We start from the raw sequence: 13017 nt of genomic DNA, 5'->3' as shown, positions 1-13017 counted from the left end.
GCAGACACCAGTTCTGTTACAAAGCCTTACAAAGACCATAAATATATCTGAAGCTTTACCACACCCGGTGCCAAAGTGGAACTGAGCGACAGTTATTCTAAGTAACAGCTGATGAAGGATGACTGACAGATGTGGGAGTTCAGGCCCTTTCTGGCGGAGCACACTTCACCCTTCAAAGGACTTCAATTAAAAGGGGAAAACATGTTTATAAATACTAACCCTGAAGCTGTCAGCCAGCCCAAACAAAACCATGCCTTAGCTGGACAAGTAGGTTCAGTAAGCACGATGTTATGATGCCAAAGCAAGCTTTAATGCCCATGGTGGTACAGTGATTAGCACTGCTGCTCCACACCACTCGGGACCAGGGTTCAATTTCCAGCTGCACAGTCCCTTCAGCCCTCCAAGCCTGCACCAACCACGTTGTCCCACCCAAATCAATCACCTGTATCCCTCTATTCCCCACCTGTTCATGTGTCTATCCAGATAAGTCTTAAATGCGACTAACGTATCTGCCTCAACCCCCTCACTTAACAGTGCATCCCAAACCCCCACCACCCTCCGTGTAAAAAACTTCCCCCGCACATCTCCGTTGAACCTTTCCCCGCTTACCCTGAACTTGTACCTCGCTTGTAATTGTCATTTCTACCCTGGGATAAAGCTTCCAACTGTTCACCCTATCCATACCCCTCAGAATTTTATAAACTTCTATCAGGTTGCCTCCTCAGCCTCTGTCTTTCCAGGGAGAACAATCCCAGTTTATTCAATCTCTCCTCACAGCTAATACCCTCCACACCAGGCAACATCCTGGTAAACCTTTTCTGTACCCCCTCCAAAGCCTCCATGTTCCACCGGAGTGTGGTGACCAGGATTACTCCAGACTGCTTTCCAAATGTAAAATAACCGACGTTTTATATAACTTTAACATAGTTTGCCGACTTTTATACTTAATGCCCCGGCCGATGAAGACAAGCATGTTGTGTGCTTTCTTCACCACCTTTCCCACCTGTGCTGCCACTTTAAGGATCTGTGGACCTGTACTCCCCGATCTCTCTGTGTGTCTGTGCTCCTGATGGTTCTGCCATTTATTGTATAGCTCCCACCTGAGCCGGATTTGAAATAAACTCCTTTCCACAATGAATACAGAGGAATATCGGAACGAGGAGCGGGAGTCGGCAATTCAGTTGCTCCGCCATTTATCATGATCCTGGCTGATCTTATCCTGGTCTCAGCTCCACCCTCCTGCCTGCTCCCTCTATTTCCCTCTCGTTTCACCAGAAACATACCTATCACTTTCTTGAATCAGTTGGTTGATTCTGCCTCCACTGCATTCTGGAGCAGTGAGTTCCACCGATTCACAACCCTCGGAAAGAAGTACTTTCTCCTCATCTCTAGTTTTGTACCTACCTCCTCTTACTCTATATTTTCCAGCCCCGCCTGCCACAGGAATTATAGCAGGCGGGACACGGACCATGCAAAGATCCATTGACCTCAGGCATGATTTTCCAGCTCTGTAGTGGCTGGAAAATCCCACCTTACATTTATGGCCTCCTGTTCTAGGCTGTCCCACAAGGAGGAACATCGGCTGCCGTTGGTGGTGGTAGAGGTGAACTCGCTGGGGTCTTTTAAAAGACTTCTGGATGAGTATATGGGATCTAATGGGATTGGGAGTTACAGATAGTTCTATGGCTTGGTAGGTACGGATGTGATTGGTGCAACTTGTGGGCCGAAGGGCCTGTTTGTGCTGTAGTGTTCTATGTTCTATCTGTTCACCACCCATCTTATCAATCTGCTTCAGCATTTTATATATCTCAATCAGATTCCCCCGCCTCATTCTTCTGAACTCCAGCGAGTACAAACCCAACAGCAGCAGGTAGAAGTCAGGAGTTAGAGATCTTCCTCCTGAGGCACCGGGCAGATCTTACTGGGCTGAAAATGTCTCTCGGTTGGAAAATTGACCAGTTGGTAAATGACAGAAACACCGTCACACTAAGGAAAAGTAATGAGGTTAAAAGAGCAAGATGAACATAAAACAGGTGGCAAGAAGGTGCAGGAGGCTGTGGTCCAGTGGTATTATCACTGTACTCATAAGGGTAACGCTCTGGGGAGCTGGGTTCGAATCCTGCCACAGCAGATAGTGAAATTTCAACTCAATAAAACTCTGGAATTAAACACCTACTGGTTGTTGGAAAAACCCCATCTGATTCATTAACCCTTTTTTAGGGAAGGAAGTCTGCCATCCTTACCTGGCTTGGCCGAAGTGTGACTCCAGGCCCACAGCAATGTGGTTGGGCTGTTAAATGTCCTCAGGGGTGGGTAATAAATACTGGCCCAGCCAGTGACAGCTATGTCCCATGAGCAAAGGAAAAATAATGGGATTGAAAGAACAAGGTGAACATAAAACAGATAATGAGAAGACACAGGAGAAATGTATATAAAACAGAAAAAGCTCAAAAATGCAAAGTAAAGTTTATTTATTAGTCACAGTAAGGCTTACATTAACATTGCAATGAAGTTACTGTGAAAATCCTTTAGTCGCCACATTCTGGTGCCTATTGGGTACACCAAGGGAGAATTTAGCATGACCAATCCATCTAACCAGCACGTCTTTGGACTGTGGGAGGAAACCAGAGCACCCAGAGGAAACCCACGCAGACACGGGGAGAACGTGCAAACTCTGCACAGACAGTGACCCAAACCGCGAATCGAACCTAGGTCCCTGGTGCTGCAAGGCAGCGGTGCTAACCACTGTGCCACCGTGCCACCCAGGAGAGTGGAGGGAAGCAGAGAGATGAAAGAAGACGATAGTTATGATTGGAAATTGCTAAAGTCAATATTCGAAGCTGGGGTCATATCAATGTCTGGTGTTGTAGCAGCATCTGATTTTATGTACAATTCATAAACTCAAACACATTGGAGTTGTAGTTAATCAGGAAAAACACACAAACCCATTTGATTGTAGAATGTTGTAGACTAAACAAATACAAGTGCATGTGTGACCTTACAGCAATCCCAAAAGAATAGAAAGGCACAGTGAACAGACACTATTGTAACTGTTACACACTGCTGCTGGCGTGTGAGTGAGGCCTGCTTGAACCTTAGCCAAATCCTGCTGCTTTTCCAAAGCTCTTTCCTCAGAAACTGATACGGAATGCAATCCTTTCTCCTTTCATGACAGTGCCCAGCAGAATGATCGGATAGCTATGTAACAGCACTTTAAAAAGCACCAAGCAAAGCAGTGATGTGGACAATTGTCAGCAATTAGATGGACCATGATGGTAAATTCCACCTTTCTGGGATGTGGGAGAAACTTAAACGTGGCGACCTGTCCATTTTTATGGGGGTGGACACTGGGGCGTCGAAGTGTCTAAGAAAGAACTTTCCCGATGGTGGGGAGAGTCCAGATCTAGGGGTCAGAGTTTGAGGATAAGGGGTAAATCTTTTAGGACTGAGGTGAGGAGAAATTTCTTCACCCAGAGGGTGGTGAATGTGCGGAATTCACTCCCACAGAAAGTGGTTGAGGCCAAAACATTGATTTCAAAAAGAATTTAGATATAGCTCTTGGGGCTAAAGGGATCGAGGGGGGAAGGCAGGATCAGGATATTGAATTCAATGATCAGCCATCACCAAAATGAACGATGGAGCAGGCTCGAAGGGCCGAATGGCCTATTCCTGCTTCTAGTTTCTATGTTTCTATTTCCTGCCAACCCAATACTTTCTGCTCTTATTTCAGATCTCCGGCATCTGCAGTATTTTGGTTCTATATTGCTCTTTGCTGATTGGGTTACAGCAAGGGAGCCAATGGGAAGCAAGCAAATTTGCACACGGTGTCACCACCACCAATCAGAGGAGGAAGTGAGTGAGTGAGATAACTCAGTCCCCCGGCATGGAGAGTGTGAGTGTGAACAACATTAACTGAACCAGGGCTGGTCCAAAGGTGGGCATGGGTTTATCCAGGTGGCAGAGCAACTGATATTAATCAATGGTATTTGTGACATTTGTCTAATTGTGGCCACATCCAAATAAAAGTTTAAAGTTTATTTTTGTTAGTGTCACAAGTAGGTTTACATTAACACTGCAATGAAGTTACAGTGAAAATCCCCTTGTTGCCACACTCCAGTGCCTGTTCGGGTACACAGAGAGAATTTAGCACAGCCAATGCATCTAACCTTAACATCTTTGGACTGTGGGAGGAAACTGGAGCACCCGGAGGAAGCCCATGCAGACATGGGGAGAGTGTGCAGACTCTACACGGTCAGTGACCCATACTGGGAATTGAACCCATGTCCTTGGCGCTGTGAGGCCACAGTGCTAATCACTGTGTCACTGTGCCACCCTGGATCCCTGGCACTGTGAGACAGCAGTGCTAACCACTGTGCCACCCCACAATATATACAAAAGTGACAGTTTCAAAATCGGAATCAAACCAAAAACAAGTTGTTGCAATGGCCTGATTTTAAAAAGTTACAGCATAATTACAAATTCTGTTTACTTGAAGTCAGATCTTTGGCAATCAAAGAGAATTTCCATTGTTCTAAACTAGTCCCATTTGGCAGTATATTTTTACGAACAATAGCATTTTCTACGAAGTGGTCTGATGTTGTTACATTCTTTTGAAGTATATTTTGATGCATCGCAATCAAAACTGAGAGAAATGCAGATATTTGTGAAGTGAAGATATACCGGTCCCTGAAATACTACATTGCAGTTTGTGGGACGGATGGAGAAGGCTCGAACAGTCCCATCACCATGCGATCATTGGTCACTGCTGTAAAAGTGGATTCACGATTCAATAACATGTTTTTAAGTGAAAAAAAGAGAAAGAGAAAGATATCCAAGACTATTTTTTAACCAGACAATCGCATCAATTTAATTTTATGCTGCTGTTATTTACCATTCGACAAGATGTTTAAGATGGTGCTGATGTGAGAGAGTGAGTCAATTCAGGAGAGAATGGATAACAACTGTAGGTGTTTAGGACCAGCCCAGGTAAGCTTAACACAACACCACACATATAGCATGGTCAATCCACCTAACCTGCACATCTTTGGACACTAAGGGACAATTTAGCATGGCCAATCCACTTAACACATCTTTGGAGTGTGGGAGAAAACTGGAGCACCCTGAGGAAACCCATGCAGACACGGGGAGAATGTGCAAACTCCGCACGTACAGTGACCCGGAATTGGAGATGAGCAGTGGTCTGGCTCTTGGTATTAATTTCAGCTGACAAGAGTCAGTTGGGAACCGAGAGCACTTAGGGTGTGTGGGGAGATTACCAAGGTGAGCGCTCATTCTGTCGGGTTACATGATATCCTGCATTTTCTGAAATGCTGCCATCCAAAATAAAACTTCCCTTGTAGTTAGAGGAGTGAAAAGCTCGCTAGCCCTGGCAACAAAATATTATTCCTCCTCTTGATGTCTTTAATGGACTGCAGATTGATTGATAATTCCTCCTCTGAGATCTTGGAACAAGCCAAGAGGCTAGAGGATCAGGGATGCGGTGACCTTGCCAATGCTGTGCCTCTTTGGTGAAGGATTACTCCTTAGTGAAGTGCAGTCATAATTCTCTCCTCAAAATGCCAAGAGAGATGTTTCTCTGTCCTTACACACAGGTCCATGGGTAAGAGCAGGCATGAGAAGTCCAATGAGGGGACACCTCATCGCCTTGACCTTCCACCTCTGCCCTCATTTCTTCCTCCTCCAAAAACAGAGGGATTGGAATTCTTGTGTGAAGGTTCATGTTGCAAATCTAAGCTATCTGGGCCAAATCCCTTGGCCTGAAATCTACCAGAAGTAACTTTGCATTAAAGGAAGCTGCCAATATAAACAGAAACTAAAATCTGGCCTTAACAGAGAGTTTTAGAAGTCTTTGCCAAGACAGCGTATAGTAAATGCAGGCTCTCAGCAATGTTATCTGTACTGGTTTTAGTCATTACATTTTAGTTATCTGGCAAAGTTCCAGTGTCCATTGACTTCAGGCAATGGGATAAAACAGACAATATCGATTTAGCACTAATCATAAATCTCTCCTGATTAGAATGAAAATTGGGAAAGTCTAATGGGCAAAGAAACAATGTGGTCCATTTCACATTGTTGGCCAACGTCTGTAACTGTCTGCTACCACCATCAGCACCATCTTATCCAGTTCATACAATCCCTACAATGCAGGAGGAGGCCATTCAGCCCACTGAGCCTGCATCTATTCTCCAATAGAACATCTTGCCCAAGCCCATCCCCCACTCTATTCCTATAACCTCACATATTTACCCTGCTAATCCCCCTAACCCGCACATCTTGGGAGACTAAGGGACAATTCAGCACGGCCAAGCCACATAGTCCGCACATCTTTTGGAGTGTGGGAAGAAAGTGGAGCAACCAGAGGAAACCCACACTGACATGGAGAGAACATACAAGCTCCACACAGACAGTGACCTGAGACTGGGAACTGAGCCCAGGTCCCAATTATCACTGCTGCCTCACAGCACCCAGAACCTGGGTTCGATTCCAGCTTTTGGTGACTGTGTGGAGTCTGCGTGTTCTCCCCATGTCTATGTGCATTTCCCCCAGATGCTCCAGTTTCCTCCAACAATCCAAAGATGTGTAGGTTAGGTGAATTGGCCATGTTATATTGCCCCTTCATGCCCCAAGATGTGTAGGTTAGAGGGATTGCAGGGATAAATATGTGGGATTACTTTAATTAACTATTTTCTAGTCATATCCCCTCCCTGTTTGTGTCATCTGACCACCTGCTATAACCCTCTCCTCTGCCCTACTTGTTACTTTTTACCAAAATTTCCATTAGATATTTGCACACCCACACTCACTCTGATTGCCAATTGTAAATCGCTGTGGTCTAACCACACAAACTGCATTCTTCATGATACTGAGTGCCATTATTTTAGCACTTTCTGCCCCAAGTTAGAACATCATGGGTTCAAATCTCAGTCCAGAAACTTTGCAACATTTCCCTACGTTATAACAATGGCTACACCTCAGAAATCGGTCACTGGCTGCAAAATGTTTCAGGAAGTCCAGAGATTTGTACAAAAAGAGAGCTTCCTTTCTACCTTTCTGTCTTATAAAAGATGCTTTACGAATAAATGCTATAGAGTCCCTACAGTGCAGAGGGAGGCCAATCAGCCCATCCGTTCTGTACTTACTCTCTGAAGGAGCATCCCACGTAGCCCACCCTAGCCACGTAACACCGCACGTATAGCACCACACAATCCACCTAACCTGCACATCTTTGGACATTAAGGGGCAATTCCGGAGCACCCGGAGGAAACCCACGCAGACGTGGGGAGAATGTGCAAACTCTGCATGGACAATCACCCGGACTTGAACCCGGGTCTCTGGAGGTGAGGCAGCAGTGCTAACCACTGTGCCACCGTGCTGCTCCAAAGCATATTTACTTGTTTCTCTTATTTCCATCTTAACAAGTGACTGCTACCAATCAGGTTGTTGCTGAACACTTGTTGCCATGAAAATAAATCCTTGGTTTTCACTTTAGACCGACTGGAATCGGACACTCCAGTATTTCCTCTGTCTCTAACTGGCCTGATAGTGACAGTACTGTCCACTGGACCCACAAGAGGGGCTGAGGAACATGTCGGAGCCCCTCACAGCGAGTGATGCCTTGGCTTCAACGCCTTATCCCTCATTGAGGAACGGCCGGGGATGCTGAACATCCTCATTCCCGACTCACACTCTGGGATTTTCCAACGTTTGCAGGTGGTGGGAGCAAATGCAATGTGCTCAACTTTGCGGAGAGCAGAGTTATGATCTGAGTGTGAAGTTCGCATCACGGGCCAACATGTACAAGCTGCTAATTGATGGCCTTACAGGAAGGAACTTCAATACTGGCAGGACATCACTCTTCCCATTTACCTCTGCTTCTGCACAATGGTAGCACCTTACAGCCAGTAAAAAATAATAAAATTCGTGGAGTTTCTCTGCAATTAAAATTATTGATTGCTCCCATTAACTCCGATAATTTCTTTACTTATTACAAGGTAAGGTATATAATGTTCAGTATGTGATCATATAATTATAGCAGCTATACAGCAATTATAATAATTCACTTGGAGCTGCTAGCTGGCACCATGACAATGCGGTGACATTTGTTCTCAAATACCCTCTCAACTCAATAGAAACCTTGACATTTAAACACAGCCGGGATGAGACACAGTTTTGACGACGTTTCTTTATGGCTCCACTGATAGATAGGATTCCCGTTTAGTTTATATTTCCACCAGTAAATTTCCCCAATGTTATCCCACGGTGAACAAATCATAAGATGTCTATCTCCCTTGTACAAGGGGATCGTCCCAACTCCCCACCACCCCCCCACAAGATCTGCATCACCCCCACCCCCAACCCCCACACGCATCCCCCTCACCCCTGCACTGCCGACCCCCACTCCCACTCCCGCCCACCCCAGGTCCACCTCCCCCCTGCACTCACCCCGCCCACACCCATCCCGGAGCACCTCATCTCAACCCATCGTGGCCTTCCCTTTCTTCACCCCGACAGAGAGGAATGTATCCCTCCTTCTTTCTCTTTGACCCTCTGCCCCCAGTCACCCCCCCCCCCCCCAACCCCCAAGTCAACTTTGTATAAAACGTACCATAAAATATTGCAGGTACTGAAAATCAGAGGTAAAGACGGAAAGTGCTGGATATAGTCAGCGGGTCTGGCGAGCGCCTGTAGCGAGAGAAACAGAGTTAATGTTTTGGGTCAATTATACAGCTCCTATAGAGGCCATTCAGCCCATCATGTTTACCTCTTTATTGGAGCTACCTACCTAGCCCCAGACCCCCTGGCCCATCGCCCAGCTCTTTTTTCCCTTCAAATATTTATTCAGTTCCCTCTTGAAAGTTGCTATCAAATCTACCACCGTCACCCTCTCAGGCAGCTCCCTCCCGATCACAAAGATGGGGGGAAGAAATGTTGCCCCGTGTCACCTCGGTCTCTTCCACCAATCCTCTGAAATCTGTGCCCCTCTGGTTACCAACCCAACTGGAAACAGTTTCTCCTTATTTACTCCATCAAAACCCTTTTAAACATCTCCGCTAAATCTCCCCTTAATCTTCTCTGCACTAAGGAGAGTAATCCCAGCTTGTCCCAGTCTCTGCACATGATTCCTTCCCGGAATCAGTGCAGACAAATGAAAATAGAATGCTGTGGGAGCTGGAAATCTGGAATTGCCGGCAAGACTCCACAGGTCAGGGAACATCTGTGGAGGGAGAGACCGAGTTCACGTTCAGTGCAGATATGTTCTGATGAAATGTTATTGACCTGAAATATTGGCTGGAATTCTCCAGCTGTTCACGCCCTGCCACCGGTGCCAGTGAGAATGGAGAATTTGGCACTCAGCCAAATCCCAGCCGGGGAATCCCAGTCGGTGGCGAGGTCAGAGAATCCCAACCACCGGCAAGGTCAGAGAATCCCAGCCGGGGGTGAGGTCAGAGAATCCCAGCCGGGGGCGAGGTCGGAGAATTCTGGCCATTGACTCCACTTTGCTTTACAGACCTGCCGGACCTGATGAGTATTTCCAGCACTTCTTGTTTTTATTGCACCATTCCAGTCCGTCCCCCACCAAGCCAAGTGGCCAACAGCAACAACAATGGCAACAGTGACATTCCAGTCCGTACAGTATTTTGTATTCATTCCTGGGACATTGGCATCGCTGACTGGCCAGCATTTATTGCCCATCCCTAGTTGAGAGTCGACCACATTGCTGTGACTCTGGAGTCACATGTAGGCCAGACCGGGTAAGGGCAGCAGATTTCCCTCCCTAAAGGACACTAGTGAACCAGATAGGTTTTTCCAACAATTGACAATGGTTTCATGGTCATTAGTAGGTTCTTAATTCCAGACATTCTTGTATTGAATTCTGCCGTGGCAGGATTCGGGTCCCCGAAACATTAGCTGAGCTTCTGGATTAATAGCCTAACGATAATACCACTCGGCCATCGTCCTGTCCCCAGTACTGAGCAAGGGTGGCCATGAAAAGTCCTGAGTCAATGCACACCTTTTCTTTTTGGTCATGAGTTGTGTTTGCTGTAGTTCTTACAGATTCTTTTTAAATAGACTCTGTAAATAAACATCGCATAAACAGCTGTTAGTCCGTCCTGGCCTTAATCTTGGATGACGTTTACCAGCCGTACCACAAAGGAGATGAAAAGAGAGAGGGAGGTTGCTTGTTGATTGACAGAAGGTTCAGCCAGCCCAGTCCTTTCAGAATTGTGTGTGTACATTCTGCACTCTCTCCTCTCCTTCTCTATGAACGGTATGCTTTGTCTGTATAACATGCAAGAAACAATACTTCTCACTATACACTAATACATGTGACAATAATAAATCAAATCAAAACATAGCAGCTATGATATCTGAATTTCCTCCTTATTCCAGTTCCAGGAATCGGATGGATGCAGCATTATTGAAAAAGGATCAATACAGTGTGTTTGTTGCTACATCCTCAGCAGCAGGAAGCTATCACGATCAGTGCAAATAAAGAGTTCCGCTACGTAATCGATTCTAAGAGAGCACATGTGATATTCCACCACAGGGGCAGCACAGTGGTTAGCACTGCTGCCTCACAGCGCCAGAGACACAGGTTCAATTCCAAACCTCGAATCACTGTCTGTGTGGAGTCTGCACATTCTCCCCGTATCTGCGCGGGTTTCCTTCGGGTGCTCCAGTTTCCTCCCACAATCCGAGAGATGTGCTGGTTAGCTTGATTGGCCATGCTAAATTCTCCATTAGCATCGGGGGGGGGGGTTGGCAGGATAAATACGCGAGGTTACGGGGACAGGGTGTGGGTGGGATTGTCGTCAGTACAGGCTGGATGGGCAGAATGGCCTCCTTCTGCACTGTAGAGATTCTATGATTCTCTGTACAAATTGTACAGCCGAGGCAGGAAGCAAATGGGATGGTTTGATTCAACCCAAAACAGCTTAACTTTGATGAGATAAGTGGATTGTCCACGTCTCAGCTACTTTTCGTTATGATTGGAAAAGCACAACAATTGTGCGGAGAATGCCGAAACAGTGAGTAAATTTAAGGAAGAGTTAGATAGATTTTTAATTGGTAATGGGCTGAAGGGTTATGGGGAGAAGGCAGGAAAATGGGGATTACGGGCATATCAGCCACCATCGAATAACAGAGCAGAATCAGTGGGCCGAATGGCCTAATTCTGCTCCTATATCTTATAAACTTATGAAAGATGATCTTCCTCTGCTTGGAATGGACGCACAGATCTGCTTTTGACGCACAAGTTTTGAATTTTAGGGATAAGTGCGGCACAAAAAGTGTGACTCATTAATCTGAAATACATTCCCATGAGGATGAGAATGGATAGATTTTCCGCATGAGTGAGCACTATAAAACCTGAAAGCTAATCTCAGTGAAAAGGAGGAGATTTATAGACTCACACAGCCGGCAAGGATCCGCCTGAACCAGGAGGAGGAACCAACTTCCACCCCCAGTCTGAGTTAGAAATCAGATTCTATGGCAGATTCAGGCAGCACGGTGGCACAGTGGGTTAGCACTGCTGTCTCACAGCGCCAGGGACCCCGGTTCGATTCCCAGCTCGGGTCACTGTGTGTAGAGCCTGCACATTCTCCCCGTGTCTGCGTGGGTTTCCTCCGGGTATTCCGGTTTCCTCCCACAGTCCAAAGGTGTGCGTCTTATGTGGATTGGCCATGCTAAGCTGTTCCTTAGTGTCAGGGTTTAGCAGGGTAAATATGTGGGGTTATGGGGATGGGAGCTGGGTGGGATTGTAGACGGTGCAGACTCGATGGGCCGAAAGGCCTCTTTCTACACAGGGATTCTATGATTTGGACAAAGCCTTCCTGAAACAGGATTAATCTCAGCCGAGTTCACCCCCGCAACCCTCCTGAAACTGTGTCTGGGACAAATGTCATTTTATCGGAACGCATTTCAGAATCTCACACCAAGCATTCCTCTCGATAAAAGCAAAATACTTCAGATGCTGGAATCTGAAACGAAAACAGAAAATGCTGGAAAATCTCAGCTCTGGCCAAGGGTCATCCAGACTCGAAACACTGGCTCTATTCTCTCCCCGCAGATGCTGTCAGACCTGCTGAGGTTTTCCAGCATTTTCTGTCTTTGTTTCTTTCAGGCAATTTACGAGGTCAGGATTAAGTGCAATTTGGAAATACCCAGCACCCAGTGACTGGGGGGGTGGGGGGGGGGGAGGTGGGCGTGGGTCTGTTTCTTTAAGACAGCATAGCAGAAGAGGGTCACCTGACTTGAGGGACCAATGGGAACCAAGAGTGGGTGGTCACACCAGAGGGTGGAGTCCTCAGGCAGAATAAGACCAGGAGATATAGGAGCAGAATTAGGCCATTCAGTCCATCAAGTCTGCTCCACCATGCAATCATGGCTGATAAGTTTCTCAACTCCATTCTCCTGCCTTTTCCCCAAACTCCTGATCCCTTTACCAATCAGGAACCTACCTATCTCTGTCTGAAAGACACTCAATGACCTGGTCTCCACTGCCTACTGCGGCAATGAATTCCACAGATTCACCACCCTCTGGCTGAAGAAATTCCTCCTTATCTCATTGTCCCCTTACCCTGAGGCTCTGCCCCCGAATCCTAGCCTCTTCTACCCATGGAAACACCTTCCCCACGTCCGCTCTATCCAGGCCTTTCAGAATTCTGTAAGTTTCAATGAGATCCGCCCCCCCCCCCATCCTTCTAAACTCCATCGAGTACAGACCCAGTGGTCTCAAACATTCCTCATGCGTCAAGCTTTTCTTGTTGGACGCCATGTAGTGAGCATGGAAGGACTGGCAAAGCTTCTCGGGTTGCAAACCCCTGCACATGGTTTCTCTTAATCAATGAGATTATTGTTCGTACCAAAGTCTGAATTGTCTTGACAATGCCTGTGTACCACCACACTGTACTAAGTCGCTACGAAGGATGCTCCAGTCAGCAAATGAAATAATGAGTGGCTTCCCAAGCATGCCTTGTCTGAAATTATCAATAA

The sequence above is a fragment of the Carcharhinus amblyrhynchos genome, chromosome 12, assembly GCF_965287045.1.
Source record: "Carcharhinus amblyrhynchos chromosome 12, sCarAmb.v2.hapA, whole genome shotgun sequence".
Taxonomy (NCBI): Eukaryota; Metazoa; Chordata; class Chondrichthyes; order Carcharhiniformes; family Carcharhinidae; genus Carcharhinus; species Carcharhinus amblyrhynchos.
Note: the sequence above shows the minus strand (reverse complement) of the source record.